The sequence below is a fragment of the Canis lupus genome, chromosome 10, assembly GCF_048164855.1.
Source record: "Canis lupus baileyi chromosome 10, mCanLup2.hap1, whole genome shotgun sequence".
NCBI lineage: Eukaryota > Metazoa > Chordata > Mammalia > Carnivora > Canidae > Canis > Canis lupus.
This window is the reverse complement of record NC_132847.1, coordinates 39,943,074-39,955,497: the sequence shown is the minus strand read 5'-3', so window position 1 is coordinate 39,955,497 and position 12,424 is coordinate 39,943,074. Positions and strand designations below refer to the sequence as shown.

The window sequence follows — 12,424 nt, the reverse complement described above, 5'->3', positions numbered from 1 at the left end:
GTTACAATCCAGTCGCATGAGGGGCAAGGGAGGCGATTTCAGGCATAGACTGTTGGCTGTTGTCCCAGTAGTCCCCTCCCTTGCAGTAGCAAAGGAACCCCCAATTTCTAGTTGGGCACATGACTTTCCAGCATACAGACTATATTTGTCAATCTGCTCTGAAGGTGCACCTGGCCTTGTGCCTGAGAGCTGGCCAGTGGGATATACATGGAAGGTGGTGTGCCGTTTCAGGGAAATGACCACAAAATGAGTGTGTGACACCCCACCCCCACCCTGTCCCTTTCTCCTCCTTGCTGGCTGGAATGTGAACATGAAGTCTAAAATTTAACCTCCCGTCTTGGACAGTGATAGGCAAACAAATGGAAGTAGCCTATCTTCCCGACTGTGAAGCTACCACATGGACCCTGGATAATCTGGGCTTATACAAGTGAGAAATACTTTTCTCTCTTATTTAAGTCATTGGGTTTTCTGTTATTTTTAGTCGGATCTAAACTTTAGTCATTTTTATTTTTTTATTTTATTTTATTTTTTTTGTCTTTTACTTTAGTCATTTTTAGATCAGCAATTGATGACTACTCTGTGCTGGGGATACTTTACTGTCAACATTCTAGAGAGTGTTCTGCTTTCTTCCAGAATAGTCTTCTTCTTTCCACCTGCTGCCCTTGGGCTCACTGGGAGGTTAGTGCTGGGTATACAAACCTGAACGTTTTTGCTGAAGGAGTAGCTCCTGCTCTAGCAGTGGTCTCTCAGAGATGTCTGTGCTCAGTGGGCTTACTTGGACTGCAAGAGGGATTTGTGCTCATGGTCAAGGTTAGGATGGTGATGTAGTGTCCTTGAGTGTGGTCAGAATGCTGCTGTGATCCAACTGTCACTTTCTTTTTGTGTTCCCACCCTGGATGCACTTTAAAATCACTTGGGAGCTTTTAAAATTTCTGAAGCCTAGATGAATCCCATCTCAGATCCATTAAATCAGAAATTCTGGGAGGTAGATTTTAGCCCCACTTTACAAATAAAGAAGCTGAAGCTGGAAAGAAGTGATTCAATTAAGGCCACTCAGGGGCAGAAACTGGTTGACTTCCATTCTATGCAACATTCACCTACCTCCTATGGAGCACCTGCTCTGGAGCTAGGGTGGCCCATCCAACTGGAGAGGGAGCCCAAGCACAGCTTCTCTTTCCTGTGGCTATAGGAGCTCCTCTCCCTTTGCAGTGGGAGAGTATTCTGCTGCTGCCTCCTGCTGAGAGCCCCAGGCCCCCTAAGCACCAGCCTGCCAGAACCTGGTCTCAGCCTCTCCTCCACTGGAGGGGTGGTGCTTTGCAATGCAAATTTGCAATTCTAATCCTCAGCCTCCACTCTGTGACTATCTCTGATGGCGTATGTCCATGTTTCAGGTTGGGGACCAACATTCTCAAATAGTTCATCTGGGCACTGTGGTGGCCCTGAAAATGTGTTCTCCCTAGACCTTTTGACTTCGGAGCCAACAGGCTACATTTGAACACAGCTTCTAGGCTATGCCATGAAGCTGAGTGTGTAGGTAGACTGAAGAAGGTGGTCTTCAGCCAGTTGTGACTCATCACAGATCCAAAAAGTTCCTTCCAAGGACTGGTCTAGCTTGCTGTTTAGCCTTATTTGAGGAAAAATCTACAGCCTCAGAGCTAATGCTTCAAGCTGTGAGTGGGCCAGGCCTTTGGCTTCTCTGGCTCATTGTGATGACTCCCTGGCCTTTTCATTTATTGCAGAAGCAAAACTTAATTTTAGCTCTCATTTAGTAGCACTTCAATAAGGTCTCAAAGATTTTATTTCTGCAATGAGTTTTGTACCCACACTGTCTAGCACAGTGCCTTCTGCGAATGTAAATCCTCAATATTTGTGGAATTGAAGTTGGTGGTTAGGGGAAATTTAAATTGGTGGCTAAGAGTTCCATATACTTAAAATATGCCTTCTTGTTATACGGACAGCTAAAGGTTTCAATTTGGTTTTATAGTCTTTTGCATGACTTCTTAGGTTTAGCCTTCTTGTCTTTTTATTGAATCCTCACTTCCAACCATCCAGTTATTCTATCATCAGATTAGTTATAACCTTTACTGTTCAGCCTTTCTTCAGGACTCTTTTATAATTATACAACTAACCATGTGCATTACTGATTCCTAAAATCTGCCAAACTTGGGGACTGTGTTTTCCACAATTCTTTCCATTCTATGAATTATTAAAATTCTTCCATGAACTTAATGTAATTTTGTTGAAATTGTACTGTCTAGAAAAAAAAACAAAGCTTGTCCTGGTGAGTCAAAAATTTAAATCTTAGGCTCTGACTTCTCCCCTTTGCTTACTCAGTATGTCCACTTAAATGCAAACAGGTATCTTGACCTAAATATGTCCAAAATGGAACCTGTGATCTTGCCCTTCTGTCCTTGCCCCAAATCTTCTCTCCTCTCAGCCTTCCCCCTTTATTTGATGGCTCCATATTCAGGACAGAAATGTCTGAATTCAGTAGGAAACGTCTTGAGTGTTTCCTTTTTCTTGCCATCTCTTCCCTAACACTCAATCTGTGAGCAAATACTTTCAGATATCCCTCCAAAATAAATAAGCTTTACCTCTGCAACAAATAATAAATTATGATATCATCATCTTTGCTTAGACTACCACAAAGCCTCCTAACCAGTCTCTAGTTTTCTCAGTTAGGTCCTAGCAGGATATGGATGGTGTACTCAACTTGAAGACAGCTGCTCTCCTTCTGACAGCCTGCTGAAAATGCCATTGGTTCAACACAACTAGAAGCCAGAAAGTGGAGTCTCTACAGGTCAGCCTCCTGAGACACAGATGGAGAAGGTAAGGTGAATCTACAAGAGCCGTGGAAGATATTTAGCATATCTAAAGTCTACTCTCCACACAGAAGCAAGAATGATGTTTTCAAATCAGATCATATAATTCCCATGGCTTTTCCTTGTGATTAGAATAAAATCCAAACTCTTTTAACCCTGACCTCCAAAGCCTTAAATGTTCTGGTTCCTGCCCTGAAGGAACTTTTGAGACAGCCTGTCTCAAATTTTAACTTCATTTATTCATTTGACAAAAATTTCTTTAGTACCAAGCATGGTTCTAGATTCTTGGTTCTAGCACTGAACAAGAGGAACCTGACACACCTCTGCAATTTCATCTCATACAATTCTCCCTTTTCCCTGCATAAACCAGCCACACTGGTTTTGTGTGTGTATGTGTTGTTCCTCCAACATGCCAAGCTTGTTTTTCCCACAGGACCTTTGCACTTGTTCTTCTCTCCACCCAGCCCCACTCTCCTCTTACTCTTCACATGGCTGAGTGTTTCTAATTATTCAGGTTTAATTTCATTCTTACCTGCATGGAGATTGTATCCTCAACCACCTCGCTAGAATGGCCAAACAGTCTCTAGTCTATTAACCTCTTTTTGTTTATTATTTTTAAATAGCTCTTTTAAATAGCTTTCATCCCTTTGAAAATTATCATCCATTATCCTATTAACTCTATACAGGAAGGAATTTTGGTTCTTGTTGCTCATATTAGTGTTTTAGAATTGCATTCAAAACTTTCCCTCAGGGAAAAATTATGGAAAAGAAGAGAAACCATGAGAGACTCCTAACTCTGGGAGACAAACAAAAGGTTGCAGAAGGGGAAGTCGGTGGGGGGAATGGGGTAATTGGGTGATGGGCACTGAGGAGGGCACGTGATGAGATGAGCACTGGGTGTTATACTCTATGTGGGCAAATTGAATTTAAATAAAATTTAAAAAAATTAAAAAAAACCCAAAACCAAAAAACAAAGCCCCAAACTTGCCCCACTGTGATAGTTACATCTCAAATAAGAGACCTTAGGATTGGTTGTCTCCATCTCTAGTTTTCTTCCATACTCTCTCCATTAAAAAAAAAATATTATTTTTTTAAAATATTTTATTTATTCATGAGACAGAGAGAGAGAGAGAGAGAGAGAGAGAGGCAGAGGCACAGGCAGAGGGAGAAGCAGGCTCCAAGCAAGAAGCCCGACATGGGACTCCATCCCGGGTCTCCAGGATCATGCCCTGGGCCAAGGCAGGCACTAAACTGCTGAGCCACCCAGGCTGCCCCCATTTTTTTTTAATTAATGATTTTTTTCCTAATAAAAAATGTAATTGTATATAAGTTAAACAGTAGAGTGACATTTTATAACTGATGCTGGAGGAATGAGACATTTAGGTATGGTGTCTACACTGTAGTGAAAATGCAGTGTATTTTTCTTTGAGAGAAGTAATAGCTGATTCATAAAATCATTATCGCCTAAACCTCAACATTACATCAAACCACTTTTCTTCTACTCCTTTGATTATAATTCACAAATTCCCCATGAGTCCTATTGAGTCTGTGAGGCATAAAAGAACATGCTCTTGAAGTTTCTGTCATCTGGTAACTGACATTTTAGGCACTTCACTAGTGATGTTGGATATGTAGGACTACAGATCTCTTCAATGCTTGATGGCTAAAGTCTTCTTTCCCTAAATATCTAAGAAGGCACATGGGCTTCCATTCAATTTGAATAAATGCTTCCCAAACAGACAGATAGGTGCAACAGAAGAGCTCTCTGATCCAAGCCACTCAGGTAGAGCCTTTTGGTCAATGTGACAATAAGGAGAAATGCAGGTGATTTTTCTCTCTCTTTCAAACTGAGGAAATCTATGGTGAAAACAATTGGTCTTATTTTAAGGGTGGAGATGTAATAAAATTGTGCTCATGAAACATAACCTAGCTGGGTCATCATTTTGCAGATAGCATTGTGATTTAAGGGACAGACCCTCAGGTGATTCCCATCAGTGCTGTGCACAAGTCTGTGACAATATGGTGACAAAGCAGCTACAAGAAAATATAAAGAAAATCAGCTTGTTGTTTGAGAATTTGATCTACACAGAAAACTTTTAGGAAATTCTCAACACCCTGGAGGTTATAAGGCTCAGACTCCTGAGAATGCCCTTGAGAGCCCTTACATTTGGCAGCTCAGCTCAGTCATGTTCTTTGCTGGCCTGCCATGGGGACAATTTGCCCTTCCCTGGGCACACAGATGCCCATTCTGCTCAGGCCTGTGACCACATTGTTCATTCTGTGAGCAATGCCCTTTGCTTCTTTGCCTATCCAGAAACTTTTAAGATACCTTTGAAGGCCCAGTTCAAAGGCTCAAAGAATGAGTCACCTCCTACTCTGCCTTAACCTGGAAGGATACTAAGCGTCTCCTATAAGGGCTAGTTGTTTATGTGCCTGCCAGCTCCTCCCTGCCCCCCCCCCCCCCCCCGACTTCCCGCCTCCCTGCATGCACACAGGATTATGCATCTTTTGAGGAAAGGGAATGCACATCATCCTTCTATTCCCTAGTGCCTAGTGTAGCATCTGGCAAAGAGCATGCACTTCATAAACGTTTGTTGAATTGATGATTAGATGAACAAAAGATCCAAAAATCCAGATGTTTAAAAGACGTGACACAAACAGCCCGCTGATGGGCTGAACGTATACCTTTTATCGAACTGTTTTATCATTAACCAGAAGCTGCTTCTAAGTAAGTCAGCAATGGGGGTTTTAGCCAGATGCTGCGTGTACTCTGCTGGGTGCTGTGACCTTCCACGTATGGTAGACAACTATCTAGCTAAGTTAATGTTGTCAGGGATTTTGCTCTTAAACAATAGTCCATCTTGGCTCAAAAAATTTCCTTGGTGTGTTTACATTGCCGAAAAGGTGTTCTTAGAAAAATTTAAAAACCATAGATAAAATTTCAAATTATTAAAGTTTCTGAAGTCTGTGACAACTTTGTAAACATGTTGGGATTACCTGATGAGGCTGATAGTTCTGAAGTGAGAAGCAGAATGCAAAGAAAATTTTAAAAATAGAACAGCAAAATAAATTTAATAAAACTAAATGAAAAATGTTTGCTTTTATGAATCATTTAAAATAATATTATGGTATGAAGAGGTAGATCTCTAGTAAGGGGTATTATTTTTAAATATGTGCCATAAATAAAGTACAGAACAAAAAATAGTACTTATGTTGCTTATCTTTGCTGCCATATGTGTTTCACAATTTATGGCCATAGGTTCATTAGTTTTATAAAAAAGTAAAAAATATACAATGAGGGGAGAACTTATAAGTTATGTTTCTTTTTTTTTTTAATGGTTCATTTATTCTTTTGAGGGGGGGAGGGGCAAGAGAGAGGGAGAGAGAATCCTAAGCTGACTCTGTGCTGAGTATGGATTCCCACCTGAGGCTTGATCTCAAGACTCTGAGATCATGACCTAAACCAAAACCAAGAGTTGGATGATTACTCAACTGAGCCACTCAGGTGGCCCTAAAAGTTATGTTTCTATACAAAATTACAGTGGCCTAAATGTCTTGTATTTTTAAAGATTTTCCCATGATCAGCACACTAATAAATTCTGCCTATATTGACACCTTTGACTTCATGTAGCTCCATTTACGGAGAGGTGAGTTCATTTCCGTGGTCCCTTTAGTCATGTTATTAAGCCCTAACACAAAGTAACATTTATGTTCTTTCTAAGGTCAGCTTCCTAGTTTCAACATAATGTACTCTGCCTGTAGTTTCTAACTCATTACATTCCTTTCTTCATCCACTCATCCATTCTTTCACCAAACACTTACTGAGTACTTCCTGAGTGCCAGGCACCATATTAGGTGCTGGGAGTGTAGGATAACCAAAAACTGGTTACACTAAGCTTCATGTATTTGCAGTCCAGTGAGGGAGAAAAAATTATTATTGAATGTGATCAGTTTTACAAAAGAGGGAATACAGAGGAGAGGTAACTAAAGTCTTCATGGAAAATTGGGGAAGGCTCTACAGAGGGGACACATGAGGGGCTTGCCAGGGAGATAAGGAGTGCTGGCAGAGTCACATTGTGCGTGCACAGACCCTTCATGGTATAAAGGAACATGGCATCTTTGAGGAGACCTGAAAAGGTAGAGCACAGAGTTCATGGGGAAGCTACAGTCAGGAAACCAGACTGAGAAGCCAGGTGAGGGGAACATAGTGAAGGGCCTTGGGTATATTTGGACAAAATCTCAAGACCATAGGGTGTCATTAAAGATTTTACAGTAGAGGGTAACATGATCCAATTTGTAGAAAATGATTCAGGCTATGAAGGCTGATGGGTTCTAAAGAGTACAGCCTTGTGAGATATTAATTGGTGTACCAAGGAGAAAAGGTTTCCTGGTCCAGTGAGTCCAAATAACACTCCATACCATCTATTTGGGGGCCCTCAGCATTCATAAATATTTTAAAGGTTCAACAGAGGGCCTGTAGTAAAGAACCACTGATACCAAGTTGGGACACAAAGGATGAGAAATAAGATAATGCAGGGACACCAAGTAAAAGGCTCTTTGCAATGGTTTGGTTTGCCGTGGACTAGAGAACATGCTAGAAGGTGGTGTGACCTAGGAAGGAAGACTGGGTCTGCTGGCAAGGGTGGTGGGTAGCTGTGTTTTGAATTCTGTATCAGATCTTTGTAATTTGAGGTAATTTTGTGATATGTGAGACTGAGAAGATCAAAAGGCAGTTCGAGTCAGTGCTTGGTATACAACAGAGGTCACACTGAGCCCCAGTCAATTAGGGCTCAGAGAAACAAAGAACATGAGGACTGGAATCTCACTCAAAATGATTCAATGAGAACAAAATTTTTACCTTGACCATTTTATGGATTAGAATTACCTTGTTCATCTAATATCAACTGAGCTTCCTCACCCTGAAAGTATAGTGTATCTTCTGGGCTTAATTTTCCTGTTACTCCATGAAACATACAGCTGCACACTCACTAAAATCCAGGGCAATTATTACAAAGAGCGTTCTGCTAATAAGTAAAAATGAAAACACTGCACATGTGAAATTTTACTTCTAATCTCTGTTTTGCTTACATTTATTGTTGGTTCTAAAGGTAGGATCAAGTGTCCATTTCCTTACAAAACACACTACTAAAAATGAGATAAACATCCTAGTAGTTTTTTTTTTTCCTCCTTGGATACAACATGTTAAATAAGCATGGTTTCTAAATTATGAGGATTTATATTTTAGTCACTGGAATGTAACAAAACTGATGACTCAATTGATTGTTTCTGCCAATCTTCAGCCCTCGAATCCAGACCAAAGTCATTCTTTTCTGTGTGTGTGTTTAAATCTAAAAAATGAAAAAAATGAATTGTCAAGCATTTGTAGTTGTCATTAAAATTCCTCTTTTTTCTTCATATTACCAGCAGGGACTGGTAATATAGCTTTCTATACAGCTAAACTATAGGCATTTTGTATTGTATCCCTGATTTAGAAAAAAAATTATAAGGAAATGGCCACATAATCAGTATTAAGCAAAGGAGAAAACAGGGACCATGGTGATTGTTTCTCTGCACAGATGTGTGCAATATGTGTGTACAGTTGGGTGGACACAATTCTGATCATAAAACATGCGTAATACAGAGAAATATAAATTATGCTTCAGAGTGGACTCCCTAATTCATTTCAGTTAACCCTTTGAGCATCTATCTCTTTTCTTCTTGTTTCTCTTTTCATTTATTTTCTAGAATGAAAATTAATAGAGACTGATGCATACGAAGCTTACAGATAGTGGTGAGTATAGTAGTAGTAGAAGGCAGATTTTAATCTCAAGGATCTTATGCCAATAAAGACTAATGCTTAGTCCACAATCTATGTCCAGACTGTAGTAGGCTGAGCAATGATATCTGTATCAGAATCTCTGGAAACTGTGATATGTTTTCTTACACAGTAAAAGCAATTTAGCAGACGTCATTAAGCATGTAGAGATGGGGGGAGATTACCTAGATTATCCAGGTAGGCTCAGTGTTGTCACAATGTTCCTTCTAAGAGGAAAGAAGGAGGATCAGAGTCAGAGAGAATCAGGGGTTGGAGTGAAGTGCTTTGATGATGGAAGATGGGGCCATGAGCCAAGGAAGCAAGCAGCCTCTAGAAGCTGGAAGAAGCAAGGTAACAGATTCTCCCCTAGAGCCTCCAGAAGGAACTTGGGCCTGCCAACCCCTTGATTTTAGCCAAGTAAAACTGATTTCAGACTTCTGACCTCCAAAGCTATAAGATAGTAAATTCTTGTTGTATTAAGCCACTAAAATGTGTGGTAATTTGTTATAGGAGCAACAGGAAACATGCACAGATTAACTGCCCTGGATAAGGCAACAAAGAATGACTTTTATGTAAACTCCTGACTTTAGGGCTGGTGTCAGATTTCCTCACAATTTAATACTTTCAAGCAACTGGTAAAAAAGTCTTAGGGAAGCTGAATTGCAGAGTGGAAAAGAGAATGGGTTTTGAAACTTATAGGTCCCCTTTGCTTTTTATTGGCTATGTGACCTGGGGCAAGGACAACCTCTCTGAGTGTCTTTGCAGGGTTGCTGTAGAGATTAAAAGAGAAAAATGTGGGAAAGAGCTCTGCTATCTGACAATGGAATTCCTGTTAACTTCACGGTGCTCTAAGACCCTCATCTGTGGAATGGGGAGAGCGGTAGGAATCGTCACATAGGATAGTAGGAATGGTCTCATAGAGGATTAAATGAGTTAAATATGTAAAGTACCTAGAACTGTGTTTGAAACATAGTAAGTACTGCTCTTATTAAAATGAGGCGGTCTTGAAATGGGGCAGGTTCTCAATAAATAGACTGGCAGACTTGTCATGCAACTTGCCAGCACCATGTGCTATGCTTTACATACCTGCTCTGATGTTATGGGGTCTCACTGAGACTTGGTCTCCATCTCATTGACCTTATGGTTTAATTCAGAAGTCATGAGAAAGTGCCTGCCTAGGTAGGGTAGTATGTGACTGTACACTGAGCAGCACTGACCATGGATACCATGTGGCTTCAGTGTAGGAGGACAGTGGAGGAGTCCTGGTAAAAGAGGTGCGACTCCCACCCAATTTGACAGAGGGGAAGGGACCTGCCTGTGGGCAGGGAGAAGCACAGGCAGACAGGACTGTACATGCAGGGGTGAGAGAGCAGGGTGGAAGATGGGCAAGAGCAGATGTACAGGGGAACGAAGGCCTGACTAAGCCATTTGGCTTTACTATATGGCAACAGAATGTCACTGAAAAAATTCCAGCAGAATACTGTCATGATCAGTGGCTCAGATTGACTTATGGCATATATAACAATCGTTCTCAGTCATGGTGCTGTAACACACCAGAGGGATATGATCCCTGGTGAGGTGTATATAAAGTAATACATAGCCCACACCAAAGATGATGATGATGATGATGAGTGTGTTTAATAAATCTGAGAAGATCAGGATACCTATGCACTAACTATATGCTTCAAAATTCAAGTAAACACAAACGAACAAGGTACTAAAGCTAAATTGATAAAGATAAATGAGTCGTTCACACAAGATCAGAGATAAAAACCAAGGGATGCAGTGTAAAGTGGTAGCTGAAATAAAGAAGGCCCTCTAAGCCAAAGCTAGAATTAGATTTTTGTTTTGTTTCTACTTATTTCTAATATAAAATTTTAACATATATACCTGGACTGCATGCTAGTCCTCTCCAAACCTGAAGAATGTGTAAATATTGGCTACTTGTCATTTGTCAGGCAAATGCTCTTGCAAAAGACAGAAGAAGTTGCATTTATATCTGGCAATTCATGTCATTTGTGCTTTTTATTTTTTTTCCAGGAAGAAAAGAGGTCAGTGGTCACCCAGGATTCTAAGAGCAAGGAGGAGGAGTTTCTCCTCTCAAAATCCAATGTTCACCAGGTCGTGATGCCTTCCTTTGAATGAAGCATTTGAGACTGTATTTGTTTTTCTTTCATATGAAGGAAGACTATTAGGTGGGTGTTGAAGGATGAGAGACCTCAGAACTATCCTCTAGTAGCTTCAAATAGAAAAAAGCAGATGGGTGCACAGCAGGTTCCTTTGTCCCAACAAGGACTACCCAGGAACCAGAGGGCTAATCAGGCAAATGGACGGTCAACAGCTGGTATCTTTTACTAAGTGGGGTCCTAAGACAATAGCCAATTAGCTTGGAGCCCCCCCAAGTTACTCTTGACTTATTTCACCATATGGCATAAACAATGACTTTCTTTCCTTTAACAAGGGGTTGCCATTAGCTGATTTTATCTAACAAAGCTTAATTAAAGAAGGAGTATTCTAGGAAATCATATAAAAAGAATAGTCTGTGGTTGCTTCTAGGTTTAGAAGGATTCCTAAAAATGACCAAGGATTCTTAAAACAGACCCTGCACATCACTTGCCTAACAAGTTCTCTCTAGAGGATAGAATCACTGGTGGCTCTCACTTTCTATGTTTTTTATTTCTTGTTATGTTTGAATATATTTCATAATTACGATGTATTAGGTATAAAGAAGATACTTCTAAAAGGTCTTAATAAAGTATAGTTAGTAGCTCATTGGATGAACTTCAAAAAGCTGTTTGCTGTTAGTTTCCTGACCTGAAAAATGGACTTAAATCTGACTCAACCTCAAAGGCCTCTCCCTGATGGAAAGAAGTAGAAGTTTCCAAAATAAATTTATATCTTAACAGGCCTAGGAGATGGAAAATGGAAGAATAATTGACTTTTTGGAAATCCACTGTATTAAATAGGGACACTGGGCATGGGGGTGCTGGTGGTAGCAATAGACCAAAAAAGGTCATGTAAATGGATATGCTCAAAAAACTGAAGAAAAAAAAGTCATAGGTCACTGCCATTATTTAGCAACATGTATGGCTATTAAAAAGACGTTGGGGGCACCTGAGTGTCTCAGTTGCTTGAGCATCTGACTCTTGGTTTCGGCTCAGGTCATGATCTCACAGTTGTGAGATGGAGCACTGCATCGGGCTCTATGTTCAGTGCATAGAGTCTGCTTCAGATTCTCTCTCTCCCTCTCCCTCCTTGCCCTAGTTCCTCCCTCTGCTCTCAGGTGCTTTCCTTTTCTCTAAAATGAATGAATGAATGAATGAATGAATGAATGAATAAGTAAACAAATAAAATCTTAAAAAAATAAAAAGAAGTTGGTGTTTCATTGAGTTTCACTGCTAGGTCAACATTAGAACCCATAACCATAAAACAAACATATAAGATATAAAGTCAGAATTTTCAGGGGATGTGGATAGTATTCTTGATCTAATTATGCATTTTTTCATTCAATAAACATGTAACCCAGAACTTACTATGTACCTAATAGAGATATGAGTTAATAATACAGTGACTTACTATAGCAGTGGAGGTTGATTTGGGTTGATTCTTCGTCTTGCCTTAGGGTTGGCATTAGTTAGTTAGTGGTGCAGTTTGAGGTCATGGGTTCATTCTGGTTAAAACTAACAGTGTAAGTATAGTAGGACCAGGAGACCTTGGGTCTTGACCGGGCTTTATGATCTTGGCAAGGCCATATCTAGGCTGCAGTTACAACGTGTAAAACAAGGGG

At 40.3% G+C, this 12,424-nt stretch overlaps 1 protein-coding gene across 4 annotated transcripts in view; it reads right to left on the bottom strand.

The window, feature by feature from the left end:
• The window catches only part of ADAMTSL1 (ADAMTS like 1), an 872,407-nt gene that overhangs the window by 135,121 nt on the left and 724,862 nt on the right, over nucleotides 1-12,424 (bottom strand). The window lies entirely within an intron of this gene.